Genomic DNA, 16,370 nt, shown 5'->3' with positions numbered 1-16,370 from the left:
ACTCACAACCCCGAGATCAAGAGTCACACACCCCACTGACTGAGCCAGCCAGGCGTCCCCGGAATGTTATTTTGTTAAAGAAACACATTTGGCTATTTTCAGAACAGCCTTATAGAGAATCAAAACAACTTAAGTTTCTTCTAAAAATATCTAATTCCTCTAATAACAGAAAATAATAATCTCATTATTTTTATGAAAGTGATTCTTTCTCTCTCTCTCTCTCTCTCTTTTATTCTCTCTTTTATTTGAGAGACAGTGTGAGAGCAGGGGAGAAAAACAGAGGGAGAGAGAGAGAGAGAGGCAATCTAAAACAGGTTCCATGCTCACCGCAGGATCCCACGACCCTGGGATCATGACCTGAGCCAAAATCAAGAGTCGGATGTTCAACCAACTGAGCCACCCAGGGGCCCCGAAAATGATTCTCATTGTTTGACTTCACATGCAAACATAGAACAACAACAAAAAGCAAGCAAGCAAACAAACAAAACTACACAAATTTCAAACCACGAGATTTATCTACACGAAGATCGCAAGATTGGTTTTTCCCTCACTGCTGTCTAATCCAGGATCCCTCCCATCCAGGGAAAAGGAGATAGCTCAACTTCCCAGTAAACGGGCACTGCTTTTGAGGTGGCAGGATAGGGTTTTTAGTTTTGGGTTTTTTGCTTTTTAATATTTGCACTGTGGTACACCCCACATGTATTCCAGAGTGTTGAAAACATAACACACAGCTTGAAGAAGAACCGTCAGGGGACATGTATGAAGCCACCACCACTCTGACTAAATCCGGGGCCGGGGATACAGATGGAAGACGTACGTGCCATCCTCCTCACCGCAAACACAGCCCAAGAGAGCCCCCAGAGGGGACTTTCATCTCTCTCCCCTCTTCTGTCCTCAGGATGACGACAAGGTGTGCTGGTTTCTGAGGGCCGCCATAACAAATACCACAGACCAGATGGCTTAAACAGCAGAAATGTATTTTCTTGCAATTCTGCAGACTAGAAGTCCAAGATCAAGTTGTCAGCAGGGTTGGTTTCTCCTGAGGCCTCTCTCCTTGGCTTTCTTGGCTTCCCGTTGTGTCCTCACTTGGTATTCTCTCTGCCCAGATTTCCTCTCCTCATATGAACACCAGTCAGATGGGATTCGGGCCCACCCTCACTGCCTCATTTTAACTTAATCACCTCTTTAAAGTCCCCACCTCCAAGGGGCACCTGGGTGGCGCAGTCGGTTAAGCGTCCGACTTCAGCCAGGTCACGATCTCACGGTCCGTGAGTTCGAGCCCCGCGTCAGGCTCTGGGCTGATGGCTCAGAGCCTGGAGCCTGTTTCCGATTCTGTGTCTCCCTCTCTCTCTGCCCCTCCCCCGTTCATGCTCTGTCTCTGTCTGTCCCATAAATAAATAAAAAAACGTTGAAAGAAAAAAAATTTTAAAGTCCCCACCTCCGAAGAGAACCCCAACCTGAGGTACTGAAGCTTAAGGTTTTAACATATGAATTTGGGGGAAGGGGGTTGACACAATTCAACTTATACCAGTGGCCTTGGGGCCAAAGATGGTAAAGCCACAAGACGGAAGGATCCTGGGTCCTCAAATCACCCCTGGGAAGAGAGAAGCCTAGAGCACCTCTCAACCAGGAGCATTAGCAGGAGACTTTATGTGACCACAAATGAAATGTCCATTTTGCTAACTCACTTATATTTGAGGATTGTTCATAGCAGTGAGCATACACTGAACAACACTCCAGTGAAGGAAAACTCAACCATCCCCTACTGAGTTTGGCTAATTAAATCAGGCATTAACATACTAGCTTCAGGTGATGAGAAAACGGCACAGGTAAAGGGGAACGATTGTCAGGTCGAAGCCTCCCAAACTGATTTGGTGACATGGACCACGTACATCGGCTCCTGAGAGAATCAGTGCTTCAGCTGATGCTCAATCGTGTGAATAATTTGAACTAAACTTTTGTAGGTGCGGTGAAGAGTTCTCGTTCATAAGTGTGCCTAACAGGATTACAGAATCAACACATCCGGAATCAGTTGATTTGCAATTGTTGGGTAAATTGATCAATCCGCACATTCTGACAGCTTTTCAGTCTCTGCTCCATCTGTCGAAGTGCGAAGATGGGAAGTAGAGGGTCTGCCCACACCCAGTATCCTTCTGTTCAGAGGCAGCACATCAGGATGTTAAGAGAAAAACAAAAAGACCTAGACAGGAAGCTTCCTGACAGTTCCCACGTCCTGGGTTGCTGAGCTGGGCATCCTCCATCCGCCCCTGCCATGAGCAGTAAGGAGATACCTATGCACAGATCTGTGATCCAGGCGAGTGTTCCTTGGGGGGGCGGTCTCCCCTGAAGGACAGGACACCGAAGGAGGTGAAGGGTGCTTCCTCACAACTTCCTGGTGCTGGAGACCGCTCCAGCGGACCCCGCTGCTGTCCACCTGTGGTCCCATTGTCCCAAGCCTCACTGGACTCTCCTGCTCTTCCAGCCCTTTGCGTCCTTTCCATCTTACACAACGTTACCTAGACTTCACTCATGGGAGAACTGCCTCTGCTTGACCCTCTTCCTCCAAATCTTTTTTCATCCTCTACCCGGAAACTAGAAGCCGGGAGTTTGGTTCTGATTCTGCTGTGACAATTCTTCACTAAGAAAACGGGGCTCGGTTTCCGTCTGCCCGGCAGCAGGAGGTTCGTGGAGTCACCCACCTAAAACTCGGTGAATATATCAAAGCATCTTCCTGCCGTGCTATAGAAATAAAGAGCCGGAAAAATGTCACCCTTGCCTTATGTTTGGCCGGGGGGAGAAAACAATCAAAGAAAGCTGCAAGTTATCTAGGGAAACATTTACAGCCAAAGGCCCTGTGACCTCTGGTGGGAATCCCTGGCAAGGAGTCTGATAGGATGATGCAGTCACACTGGACTTGACAGGGAAGTTGCTGGCTCTGGGGTGAGAGGAAACGCTCCTCCCAGACGACAGGAGGCATGTGGGTTGCCAGGCACTGGTGTCCTCTTGCGGATGAATCCTGGCCCTGTTTGGTGGCATTCCAAAGACACATGTCATCTGGGGTGTTCCGGTCAGAGCTACAACCATGGAAATGAGCCTCCTGTTTAGATTACAAGGCAATAGTGAACACAGTTTAGATATACTACATTAGCCAACTCAGGATGGCTGATTTCCCTGTGCTTCACAGCAGATTGAACCAGATAAAAGTAAACCTCATGGTATACTGACAGCATTAAAAACTTGAAATGATGTACAAGTGGCAGTCACCGGTCAGTCTTCCAGACCAGAGTATTCTACCATGGTGTTATCTTTGTAAGACAGTTTGCATTTGAGAGTAGCAAGAAGCCACAGGTGACTGTCAGTAGGTTGCCCCTCGCTCAGACTATTATTTGGGGTGGATTGTAGCCTTGATGTTTTTTGCCCTTCTCTGGCCATGGGAAGCTCTGAAAAAGACCGGAGGCTTCTTTGGACTCAGAAACGGCCAAAGAGATCGGCATACACACGCACAAAACAGCACTAGGACCTGTTTTCCACTGCTTGGCCTGTTCCAGGAATCTGAGCAGGAGAGGGTGAACATTGCCGCCATGAGTTTTTGGTGGTTTGGTCATTTGGGTTAGAGGGCGGTTTGGTCTGGTTTATTCTTACACCCTACTTCCAGAACGGGCAGCAAATCACAAGAAAATTAGCCAAGATCATGAATCTTCAATGGGACTTATGGAATTACCACCCCTCCACACACACACACACACACACACACACACACACACACGCACTTCGCTTCTATCTCCGAGTCCAGAGCTTTCTCCACTTTAACGTATCGCCTCGTTGGTCATCACGTGCTGTCAAAAAAGCCACCCGGTGGCGATGAGCCAAGCATCTCCCCTCGCGACTTCTTCAAGCGTCTTCGAGCATCTTCTACCACGACTGTGACTTGGGCACAATGGCTCCACTCTGTCCGCACGAGGGAAATTCGCGTGAAGGACGGTGCCACGTCGGTGCAAGGTTCTAACTGAGACAAGGAACCGTACACACAGCACACGGCGGGTGCTGAGTAAGTTGTTTATTAAGGAATTAATGAATAACTGTGTAAATAAAGCATGGTGCGTTGTCAAGACATTATACACATGCTGAACAGGCCAAATGTATCGTGGGCTTCTTAGGTCTAACATTCTCGAAATATGTGGCTAAAGTTTAGCCGATAATGCTAAACTTATTAATGGCGCCAAGCATACACCCCAAATTCGGGTCACTCTAGCGTTCTGACGCTTTAAGTAAAACATCAAAACGCGGAACATAGGGGATAACGGGGGCCTGGCTGGCTCAGTCAGTAGAGCGTGCGACTCTTAATCTTGGGGCCATGAGTTCAAGCCCCACCTTGGCCATGGAGATCGCTTAAAAACCAATAAATAAATAAACCCGCATTATCAGGAAACTTTAAAAACAAAAAAAGAACAAAATGGGATAAAAAGAGAGCTGCTTATTCTTTGCAATTAAAATACTCTTAAGGTTATAGTAAAGCCCTGAAATTGTTCAGAACCAGCCCGGCCGATGGTCTTACGAAGCCCAGCTGTCCTGTGAAAGGTGAGCAAAGCTTCACTTTTCTGAACACTTTACTTTTCAATATGCGGCCCCAGTACCTTCTCTCGTCTGGATGCACAGAAGTCTTGCTAGCCCCACTTTATAACAGAACAAAAAGAAATCCTGGACTAAAAACAGCAGCCAGCGTCGCACCACTGGTGGGGGAAAGAACCGAGACTAAAATGAACATTTTCCAGTGTACCTAGAAGCTAGCGATGCCTACCTAGAGAGCCAGAGCCGTGGGCTTGAGCACTGACATTCTCCAAAGTGCCTTGCGCGTCGCAGGCTCTCAGCAGTGCTCCTGGAATTAGTTCCCACAGGGAGAGGGACAGCCAGCTTCATCACAAAGACCAAGGACACGGCCTCTGGAATCAGATTTAAGTTCTGTCTCGACCTCTGCATTTAGTCTTCTGACTTTGAGCAGGCCTCCAAATCTCCTAACCTTCAGTTTCTCCCCTTGTTAAAAAAAAAAAAAAAAAAAAAAAAAAAAAAAGCAATAACCGTACTTCGTCCTGAGCGTTGCTGTAAGAATTAAATGAAATTAGGGGCGCCTGGGTGGCTCAGTCGGTTAAGCCTCCGACTTTGGCTCAGGTCATGATCTCACAGTTCGTGAGTTCATGCCCCGCGTCGGGCATTGTGCTGACAGCCTGGAGCCTGCTTTAGATTCTCTGTCTCCCTCTCTCTCTCTGCCCCGACCCCACTCATGCTATCTCTCTCTCTCTCAAAAAATAAACATTAAAATTTTTTTTAACATTTTTATTTATTTTTGAGAGACACAGAGAGAGACAGAGCACAAGTGGGAAAGGGGCAGAGAGAGAGAGAGGGGGGACACAGAATCTGAAACAGGCTCCAGGCTCTGAGCTGTCAGCACAGAGCCCGACGCGGGGCTCGAACCCACGAACCGTGAGATCGTGACCCGAGCCGAAGTTGCACGCTCAACCAACTGAGCCACTCAGGCGCCCCAACATTAAAATTTTTTTTAATTAAAAAAAAAAAGAATTAAATGAAATTATGCTTACAAAGCACTTAAAGCCAGAGCTGGCACACATTATTCGATCAGAAGGGTAGACTAGTATTAAAACAAGGACCTAGAGACAGTATTTAATCCCTCCTTGCTCCCCAGCCAACTTCCTACCAAACCTGTTACAAGACACTGTAGCTTAAAATAAAACAACTGGGAAAGTCTCTTGTGTCCAACTGTACTGAGCCCCACCCTGCCGGGCCCCGTTGTGTTGGCTGAAGAACGTGGTCTGAGTCATCCCAGCTGTTGGCAGGGCAATTTTAAGTCCCATGGGGCCATGTCCCTGAGCAGAGCCACAATACCCCACGCCCAGCTTTCCCGTCTGCAGAGAGATAAATGACACGGGGGAGGCTCTATGTGCTGCTGGGTGTCTGGGCAATCAACTGGGGACCAGTGTCTTATGGGAGTACCCAGCCTTGATTTGTGGGTGGAAGGCAGAGACCCCTGGCTCACACCGTCCCAGTTTGCAGAGAAAAGCGGAGAGGCATTGGATTGTTTTTGTGAGTAACTAATTAAACAATTAAAGCTATTTCCCTACCTGACATAAGAGGCTGAACTCTTTTTCAGTCCTGTGAACTTACCTGTTCGCTGGTTCTCCTTCACTAGCTCGTTAAAGCCAGCAAGCAAGAAAAAACACTTCCTGAAAATTAGCTGCTGAGTCACCCCACAAAGGCAACTGTGGCCCTTTTCAGCATCAATGGGTCTGTGAGCTAGCTCACTTTTCAGGCTCCCATTAGAGGCCCTGTTCTCATCACCCCCCACCCACCTCCTTTTCTGTAGGCAGCCCCCCCACGTAACTGGGGCTTTTCTTTTCTTTTCTTTTCTTTTCTTTTCTTTTCTTTTCTTTTCTTTTCTTTTCTTTTTTCTTTTCATTTCTTTTCTTTTCTTTCCTTTCCTTTTCTTTCTTTCTTTTTTTTTTTGTGTGTGTGTGTTTATTTTTGAGAAAGAGTAAAAGAGTGCAAGCAGGGAAGGGGCAGAGAGAGACACACACACAGAATCCGAAGCAGGCTTCAGGTCAGCACAGTGCCCGACGCGGGGCTCGAACCCACGAACTGCGAGATCGTGACCTGAGCCGGCTGAGCCACGCAGGCACCCCGAGCCGGCCTGCCCCTCTCACCACACCCCCCCTTAGAAGCTATGCAGCATCCCTGTCTGTGGCCCTGATTCTTCCTGGAAGCTAATAGTATAGGAAGTGGGCCAGAGGTCTCAGAAGCCAGCTGCCTGCACCCACTCCCTGCAGCTGCGGCATCCACCCAGAGCTTCAAGGAAGTTCTTGAAACGTACACCAGAAGTACCTTAAATCATGTTCCTCATGGGCCCCAACACGCCCTCCCCCATAGCACGGATGGCGTTGACCGATATGCCCTCTTGCTTATTTAAAGAGCAGAGGGGGTCAGAATCTGAATATAAGTACAGAAGGAGGTGGGGGGCGTGGGGGCCTTCTGGTTCAGTGGTTCCCAGCCCAGCTGCACCCTGCAATCCTCTGAGGACCTTGGAAACTACAGATGCTCAGGTCCCACCTCTGGCCAATTGAATCAGAGTCTCTGTCCCCCACCCCGGGAGGCGGGGAGGGGACCAGGCATTTTAAATCTCCCTACAACTAAATGTTAGAACCACCACCAAAGTAGTCCAATGGTTCATAAATATTACTGAGTCATAGGCTCTCTTGACACAACAATGGATGCCCTCCGCAGAAAAAAATAACCTTCTTTTTTTTTTTTTTCTAAGTGCTATTTATCATTGAGAGAGAGAGGGAGAGCTCACGAGCAGGGGATGGTCCATATTCTTCCTTCTCTCCTAGTGGTGAGTTCTCCTCCCAAACAGTTTTCTCTGATGGAACCTAGTAAGGCACCACAAATGATGAGAAAGGCAATGGCTGCTGTGTATCTCATCAAAAGCCTTTATGGATCCCATCTCGGGCCGATCACGTGATAACACTACAATCCATAAGTCCATTTAAACCGCCTCCTTGAAGTTTACCAATTATCCTTCATACCTCTTGCTGTGGGTTGAACTGTGTCCTGTGGCTATGGTGAAGTCCTAACTCCCAGTATGATTGCAACCTGTTTTGGAAATAGGGTCTTTATAGACGTGATCAAGTTAGGATCAGGTCGTTAGGATGGGCCCGCACCCAATATGACCAGTATTCTTTTTTTTTTTTTTAATGTTTATTTATTTTTGAGACAGTATGAGTAGGGAGGAGCAGAGAGAGAGGGAGCACGAACCCAAGAACCACGAGATCATGACCTGAGTCCAAGTCGGACGCCTCACCAACTGAGCCACCCAGGCGCCCCTGAACGGGGTTCTTACACGAAGAGGAAAAGGCCATGGTGAAGACCTCAGCACACAAGGAGGAGGCTATGTCATCGTAGAGACAGAGATCGAGTAACGCATGCTTCTAGAAACCACGGAAAGCAAGGATTGCCAGGTGAGAAAAGGCAAGGAAGGATTCTCCTCTACAGATTTCAGCGGGAGGGTGGCCTTGCTGACAACTTCATTTCAGATTTCTGGCCTCCAGAACTGTGAGAGAATGAATCTCTGTTGTTTTAAGCCACCCAATTTGTGGCGCTTCGTAAGACAGCCCTCGGAAACTGATATATCCCCTCCTGTCCCGTGGAAAGAAACAGCAAGCTGGTGTGCAAAAGCCACTCAGGACTGCTGCTGGGCTCTGTGCACCAGCCTTCCTGCCTAGTATGGTTGAGAGATTTCTAGGGGCCCCTGGGTGGCTCAGTTGGTGAAGCATCTGACTTCGGCTCAGGTCGTATCTCACGGCTCGTGAGTTCGAGTCCCAGGCCGGGGCTCTGTGCTGAGAGCTCAGAGCCTGCAGCCTAATTCCGATCTGTGTCTCTGTCTCTCTCTGCTCCTCCCCCACTCATGCTCTCTCTCTCTCTCTCTCTCTCTCTCTGTCTCTCTTGCGCGCGCACTCTCAAAAATAAATAAGCATTAAAAAAAAACCTTTTTTAAAAAAAGTGATTTCTTCAATGGGAACTCTGAGGCTATACTCTGCTCTGCTTTTTAGGAAGATTCGGCTTGTATATTTTGTTCCCTATGCTTTCACTCATGGCGCCCTGTTCGTTCTCTTGGAGCACTTGTCACTGTCTCTACTGTCCATCTCCCCACCTGGATCGTGACTTCCCTGGGAGCCTGTCTGGTCCACAGCCCACACCTCTCCCACTGTCTGGCATAAAGTAATCTCTGGACAAAGGCTTGAGTGAGTGCATGAACGTGCAAACGGCACTCCATCTTGATCTTTTCGGCTTTAAAGATTTCATTTTTTATTTTTAAGTAATCTCTTCACCCGACGTGAGGCTTAAATTCGAAACCCAAAGACTAAGAGGCCCCGCTCCACAGACTGAGCCGGTCAGGTGCCCCTAACAATCTTTATCTTAATGGACTTTGCTGCAGCTTCACCCTCTTGGTCACCTCCCTTCCTCATCTGAACGAGGCCAAATATTCTCCTGAGCATTGTGATTATTCCTTCTTCATAATTTCACTGGCTTCTCTTTCTCTGCACATACCAAAGCCCTTGTGTTCCTAGGTTCTTTTTTTTTTTTTTCCAAGTTAATTTATTTATTTTTAGTAATCTCTACACCCAACGTGGGGTTTGAACTCACAACCCCAAGATCATGAGTCACGTGCTCCTCCGACTGAGCCAGCCAGGCGTCCCCCACGTTCATTTTTTATCTCATTTTCTATAAGATTTTTTTTAGTTGTAACTACCACCGATATCCATAGGACTCCAAAACCGTGGGCCAGATTCTTCCCTGAGCTTCGTACTTGCATATCCACACCGTCTGCTAGATGTTTCTACCTGAATGTCTCCCGGCTACGGCAAATAAAAGTCAGTCAGCTTTACCTCTTCTTTGTAGCTGAGATCTCTCTCTGATTCTCTCACCCTAAACCACTGCCAACATCAAGGCCTTCATCGTCTTTCTACAACAATCTCCTCTGTGGTTTTCCAGATTTTATACTTACTTCCCTCACATGCATCCTTTGTATAGGTGCAGGCTGAGACATTTAAAAATCAAACTTCTAGTCACTCCTTACTTATATTAGCACAACCATTCTACAAGATGTAGTCCAAGACCCTGAATATGACAAACCAGACCCCACTTATCGCTCGTTCTTGAAACCTGAAGACCCAGAAGCATCAAAGTGTCTTGCATGCTGGGTTAGTCTCCTCATCCTGCATTTGCTCTTGCTGGTTCCTCTGAGAGAAATGAACCGGTGACCAGGGTGCCTGGGTGGCTCAGTCAGTGGAGCGTCCGACTTCCGCTCAGGTCATGATCTCACGGTCTGTGAGTTCGAGCCCCGCGTTGGGTTCTGTGCTGACAGCTCGGAGCCTGGAGCCCGCTTCGGGTTCTGCCTCCCTCTCTCTCTGCCCCTCCCCCGCTCATCCTCTGTCTCTCTCTGTCAAAAAATAAATAAACATAAAAAAAATAAGAAATGAACTGGTGACCTTCTCATTCCCACTCATTGGGGCGGTGGACAGCCTTTCAAAATAGATGTCAATGATGCCCAATTTTAGTATTTATGCCCTGTGTAATCCCCTCCCCTTGAGTGTGGATCGAACCTAGTGACTTGTTTCTAACAAACATAACATAGCAAAAGTGATGGGATGTCATCTCCGTGATTAGGCTATAAAAGATTATGATTCTGTTTGCTCGCTCTCCTTCCTTCTTCTTGAATGCTTCTCTGATGAAGCAAGATGAGGAAGCCCACGTGGCAAGAAACTGGGCTCTAGCTAACCACCAGTTAAAGACTGAAGACCTCACTCCAACAACCATTAAAGAATTGAGTCCTTCCAACCACATGAGAGAGCTTAGAAGTAGTTCCATGCCCATTTGAGCCTTCAGATGAGACCACGTAGTTAACAACTTGATTGCAATTGAGGTGAGAAACCCGGAAGCAGAACAGAAGAGAAAATCTCTCTACTCCATGCCTAGACTCCTGACCCACAATGAGATAATAAATGTGATTGTTTTAAGCTGCTAAAGTTGGGGAGGTAGGGGCGCCTGGGTGTCTCGGTTAAGCATCTGACTTCGGCTCAGGTCATGATCTTGCAGTTCATGGGTTCGAACCCGTGTCGGGCTCTATGCTGACAGCTCAGAGCCTGGAGCCTGCTTCGGATTCTTTGTCTCCCTCTCTCTCTGCCCCTCCCCCGCTCACACTCTGTGTCTCTCTCTCAAAAACATTGAAAACAAAAATTAATTGAAAAAAGAAAGAGAAAGAAAGAAAGAAAGAAAGAAAGAAAGAAAGAAAGAAAGAAAGAAAGTAAGTTGGGGAGTTATTTATTACATACCAATATATAACTAATGCACTCATTTCATGCAACATATATTCCATGAAGACTTGAATACCTTCTGCCAAACACACACACATGCACACACACACTTAGTGAACCTGAGAGCAATGCTTTGTGTTTACTATGTAGCACTGTACTTGACTTTTCTTAATGTTTATTTTTTTTAACGTTTTTTTTTTTTATTTATTTTTGAGACAGAGAGAGACAGAGCACGAACGGGGGAGGGGCAGAGAGAGAGGGAGACACAGAATTGGAAGCAGGCTCCAGGCTCTGAGCCATCAGCCCAGAGCCCGACGCGGGACTCGAACTCACGGACCGCGAGATAGTGACCTAAGCTGAAGTCGGCCGCCCAACCGACTGAGCCACCCAGGCGCCCCTGTTTATTTTATTTTTGAGAGAGAGAGAGAGACAGACAGACAGAGCATGAGCAGGGGAGGGGCAGAGAAAAAGGGAGACACAGAATCTGAAACAGGCTCCAGGCTCTGAGCTGTCAGCACAGAGCCCGACTCGGGGCTCAAACCCATGAACCATGACATCATGACCTGAGCCGAAGTCAGACCCTTAACCGACTGAGCCACCCGGGAGCCCCAGCACTATATTTAATGGATTCATTGTAATCACCTGATTTTGTTTTGGTGTCTCCACTGAACTTTGAGACATTTGAGGCTGTGATGTATGTTCTTAGTTATCTTATCCTTATATCTCCAGTGTCAAATGTAGCTCTTGGTACATTTGGTCAAAAATTATTTTATGGATAAGTGAACAAATGAGTGAATGAATATCATTTTGCTAAGTGATGCACAGGGATTAAAAAAATACAGTTAGATCTGTGTTGTAGGTGTAGAAGCTTATAATCAAGTTAGAGAGACTGACATAAAACCAACTAACAGAAATGTGAGTGAAATAAATGTTGGATCAAAATAAGAAAAATGTGCCATAGAAACATGAAAGACAGAATGTCCTTTCTGATCTGGGCAATCTGAAAATATTTCTCAGAGGAAATGGCTTTTGACATTGACCTTGAAGGTTAACCGAACTTTAAGCAGCAAAGATGGGAAGGAAAGGAATTCAAAATTAATAAAAACCATAAACAAATCCTAGAAGTGGAAAAATCTAGCAGAGTGACAGAGTCAGGCCTGGTCCCAGGGTGAGAGAAACCAGACGGAGATGAAAATTGGAGATCAATTAGCTTCAAAGGCGCAAGTGAGGTCACTACTCTTAGAGAACACATTGAAAGCAGAACCTTGGGAAACTGACATTTAAAGACCAACAGGAAAGGGGAACTTGCCAGGGAGAGTTAAGCGGACTCAGGCATGTGATATGGTATGCTAATCACTTTACATAAGTTTGAAGGAGGAGGTGATGTTCTGAGGTTGAGTATGATGCAATTTTAAAAGAGGCCTTTGGGATGGGGCAAGTAGGCCACTAGTAACCTTTAAGAAAACAGTACCTATGAAAAACTGGAGATGAAAGGTTTTGCTGATAAAAATACATGTTTGAGGAAGTCAACTACCCTCTAAAAAAGTGTCCCAATGATACCTTGGGAGACCTGCCTGTTAAGACTTCTGAGTCACTGGCCATTTTGATAGTGAAATGACTTATCTGATAAGCAACATTTACCTCTGAAATAAAAAAATACCTATACGACTCTCCATCTCGGGGTTGTGAGTTCGAGCCCTACTTTGCGGGTAGAGATTACTTACAAAAATAAATCTTTAACAAACCGAAAGCAAAAGCCTGACCCTACCTGACTTTTGTCCTTTCTCCAAAGGACCGCTTCGTGGTTTATAACTGTTAATTCTGGACCACTTGCATGTTTCATCTGGTTGCACTCGTCCGTTTCCTCAGCTAAACTGCAAAGTCCATGAATCATGACTTCCTTCACATCTCCACTCAGTACGTACTTAATAATTCCCATAAAAACCGTGATAACCTCTGGCTTCTGTACACTCTTTGTAATCCCCCAGAGTATTTTTTTCAGCAACTATTTATTGGAGGCTTACTAACTGCCAGGCTCTGGGCTGAGAGCATCACATCCATGATCTTTTTCAGTCCCCTTACAAATCCTGGGCTTCCACAGGGCTGGGGAGCTATACTTACTCTAATTTTCACAAACGAGCTGACAGTGGAAAAGAGAAGGGAGATCTAGTTTATTTCAATGAAGATCCTCAGAGATAAAAGTGCATTACAGCCACACCGGGGTGACCAACTGTCCCAGGTTGCCCAGGCAGGAGGGCATTTGCAGAACATGAGACTTTCAGTTTTTATTTATTTATTTATAATGTTTATTTATTTTTTTATTATTTTTTTTTTAATTTTTTTTTTCAACATTTATTTATTTTTGGGACAGAGAGAGACACAGCATGAACGGGGGAGGGGCAGAGAGAGAGGGAGACACAGAATCGGAAACAGGCTCCAGGCTCTGAGCCATCAGCCCAGAGCCCGACGCGGGGCTCGAACTCCCGGACCGCGAGATCGTGACCTGGCTGAAGTCGGACGCTTAACCGACTGCGCCACCCAGGCGCCCCTGTTTATTTATTTTTGAGAGAGAGACAGGATGCGAGTGGGTTGGGGCAGAGAGAGAGGGAGGCACAGAATCTGAAGCAGGCTCCAGGCTGTCAGCACAGAGCCCGACGCGGGGCTCGAACTCACAGACTATAAGATCACTACCTGAGCCGAAGTTGGACGCTCAACCGACTGAGCCACCCAGGCACCCTGAGACTTTCAGTTTTAAAACCAGGACTGGTGCAGGTAAACCAGGGCTAGGAAACTTTCCCTAGTCTTTAAGGATGAGACAGTAAAATGCGTAATGAAAGGGCTAATATCTATGTCCTATTAGCAATATTCATTATGAAGAGAATTCCTATGTACCTATAAGATGACTTGGGTTGAAAATTACACCAGACTTTGTTCCAAGACATGTAGAAATACACACTTCTTCATTTCCCAGCTGATGCTTGAAAAAGTGTGGGTTGCAAGTGGCACACGTAGGCAGCCTGAAGGCCCTTCTTCCTCCTGTCTGTTAATTTCAAGTCTGGAAGAAAAGTCCAGATTTATCGTCCTGGCTGGCACTTTCCCAGGGCTCCCATGGGTCCTCTGTGAAGCGTTAGCCTGACTTCCTTATATTCTTCTATATTTATATTATGCAACTTAAATAAAAGTTTAGTCCTAACTCTCCGAAACCTGTTCTTTTTAATGCAACACCAATAAAAGTTTCAAGAAGAGGAAAGGAGTATTTTTATCATTTTATTTGCAGGTGCCATACGGCGTTGGGTCTTTTTTTTTTTTTTTAAGATGGGCAAAGTAAGATGTTTTCGCTCTCTGCTTTCTGATAAACGCGTGCGCGCCCTCCCGACAGAGGATCTGGGAATCTCTTACTAAAAAGTAAACTTCGAAAAACAAAAGGATTTCACAATCGCCACAACCACCCAACGCTCCCTGCCCCTCCTCCTCCTCCGACACTTGTCCGAATGAATCATCAAGAAGGCAGACTGGTTCGCTTAGATGTTCTCTATTGTTTGGGTTTTAAAAAAAAAAAAATGGTGGCAGCATTTTCTTCTTCCTTCCTCGCCGCTGCTTGGCTTTGCTGAAATAGGGCAGCCCAATCCGACAAAACACACAAATTGCTGTTTTGACTGGCTTCTTTGAACCCTCTTCTTTCCCTTCACAAACAGCTCCTGCAGGTCTGTCTCAGGAAGGTGCTGTTTTGGCATTCGCCGGTAAAAAGCAAGCCGGTAGGGAGTGTGCCTTTCAGAATTAGTTCCATGCTCATTCCCTACAACATCCCTCCGGAGGGGTGAGATGCCCCAACACCTTCCTTGCCTCCAGGTTCCCTCTGGCTTCTTGGAATAACGTGACACCCTTTCTGAGGTCACGTTTTCATCACTGGGGGTTGGAAAGCACCTAGGAGCGCCCAGCTGCAGCGCTGTGCTGGGGGGGCGGGGTGGGGGGGAGCTGGCACTGACCTTATCAGTATTTTGCACATATCAGCTGGTTTAATAATCAACCCCGCACCCTCAGAAAACCCAGGGGCATAAAACTTGGCTGCATCTAATGAGGCACCGGAGCGGAAAACAAACTAGCTTTGCTCTGGGACGGGGCCCTTCCCCGGGCCCCTGTGGGAAGCCGGCTGGACTGTGGTGGCCAGGGAAGACAGTTTGGAGGTTAGAAAGGCTCAAGTTCGAATCCCATGAGTGTTCCAGCCACTTGCCAATCAATCAATCGACTTCGGGGAGACTGCTGATTCTCTGAGGCGGGCCCCCTCCCCTATAAAATAAGAAAGCTAATCAGAGGTTCCAAGTAGGTGACCACAATAAAATTGTATCACCTTGTGAGTGATTACTAAGAAGTGTTTCTCTTGGGGAAGTATTGGTGATCTGAACACAGACTCAAGAGAAGTCCTCTGGAAACCCTGTGGTTTCCTAAAGCCAAAAACAGAAGCAGCCAGGATTCAACCTCTGTTCCCCAAATTAGCACATTTTATTTTCACAGTTTCATCCCAGGGGAGAGACTGCCTTTTATGATTCCCTGCTGAATTCCCTTACCCAAATCTGTCCAAAGTAACTACACAGGACCTTCTTCCTATTTTTTTTTTAATTTTTTAATGTTTATTTTTGCAGACAGAGAGAGAGAGGCAGAGACAGAGCACGAACAGGGGAGAGTCAGAGAGAGGGAGACACAGAATCTGAAACAGGCTCCAGGCTGTGAGCTGTCAGCACAGAGCCCGATGCGGGGCTTGAACTCACCAGCTGTGAGATCATGACCTGAGCCGAAGTCGGACGCTCAACCCACTGAGCCACCCAGGTGCCCCCCTTCTTCCTATTTTTTGACGCAGTATGATATAAATCAGGACCTGCATTTTTATATGAATACATGCCAGGAGCTTTGGGCAATTCAGTAGTATTCATGAAGCCTGTTATGTACAGAGCGAAAATACAGGTTTTACCATCACTAGAAGGTTATAAATTAAAAACAGATGGCCTCATCAAGGGAAAACCTGCCACTTCCTTTCCAGCTTCACCGCTGCCTTTTTTCCAAAAGCTTTCATTTGAGTCTAATAATCTTAATTGGGCAAGATCTTCCATAGCTTTGTAAGGAAGCTAATATCTAACCCTCCGTCTTGAAAGTGAAGTTAACTGGCATTTACTGAGCATGACTGTGAGCCACACACCATGCACATTCTCACCTTGTTTGATTCCCCCAGAAGCTTTGAAACCGGTGTATCTTACACTGTTTTATAAGAAAAGGGAGACGAAGCCATTTATCCAGAGTCCTGCAAAGAATAAGTGGCAACACCGTAGCTGATTTCAAAGTCCAAAGCCAGGGATAATTGTGGCGAAAGAAAGTTTGTGGTTTTAAAAATAGATGTGAAGTTGGAAGTGGGCAAATCTCCTAGCTCCGTGAGAGGTCATTAGTGAGAGAGCCTGATGAAAAGAAAGAAAAAAAAAAGTCTTTCATTAAGACACAAGA

The sequence above is a fragment of the Puma concolor genome, chromosome D3 (genome assembly GCF_028749965.1).
Source record: "Puma concolor isolate L17-30 chromosome D3, mPumCon1.1.hap2, whole genome shotgun sequence".
Classification (NCBI taxonomy): Eukaryota; Metazoa; Chordata; class Mammalia; order Carnivora; family Felidae; genus Puma; species Puma concolor.
This window is presented reverse-complemented; position numbering follows the sequence as displayed.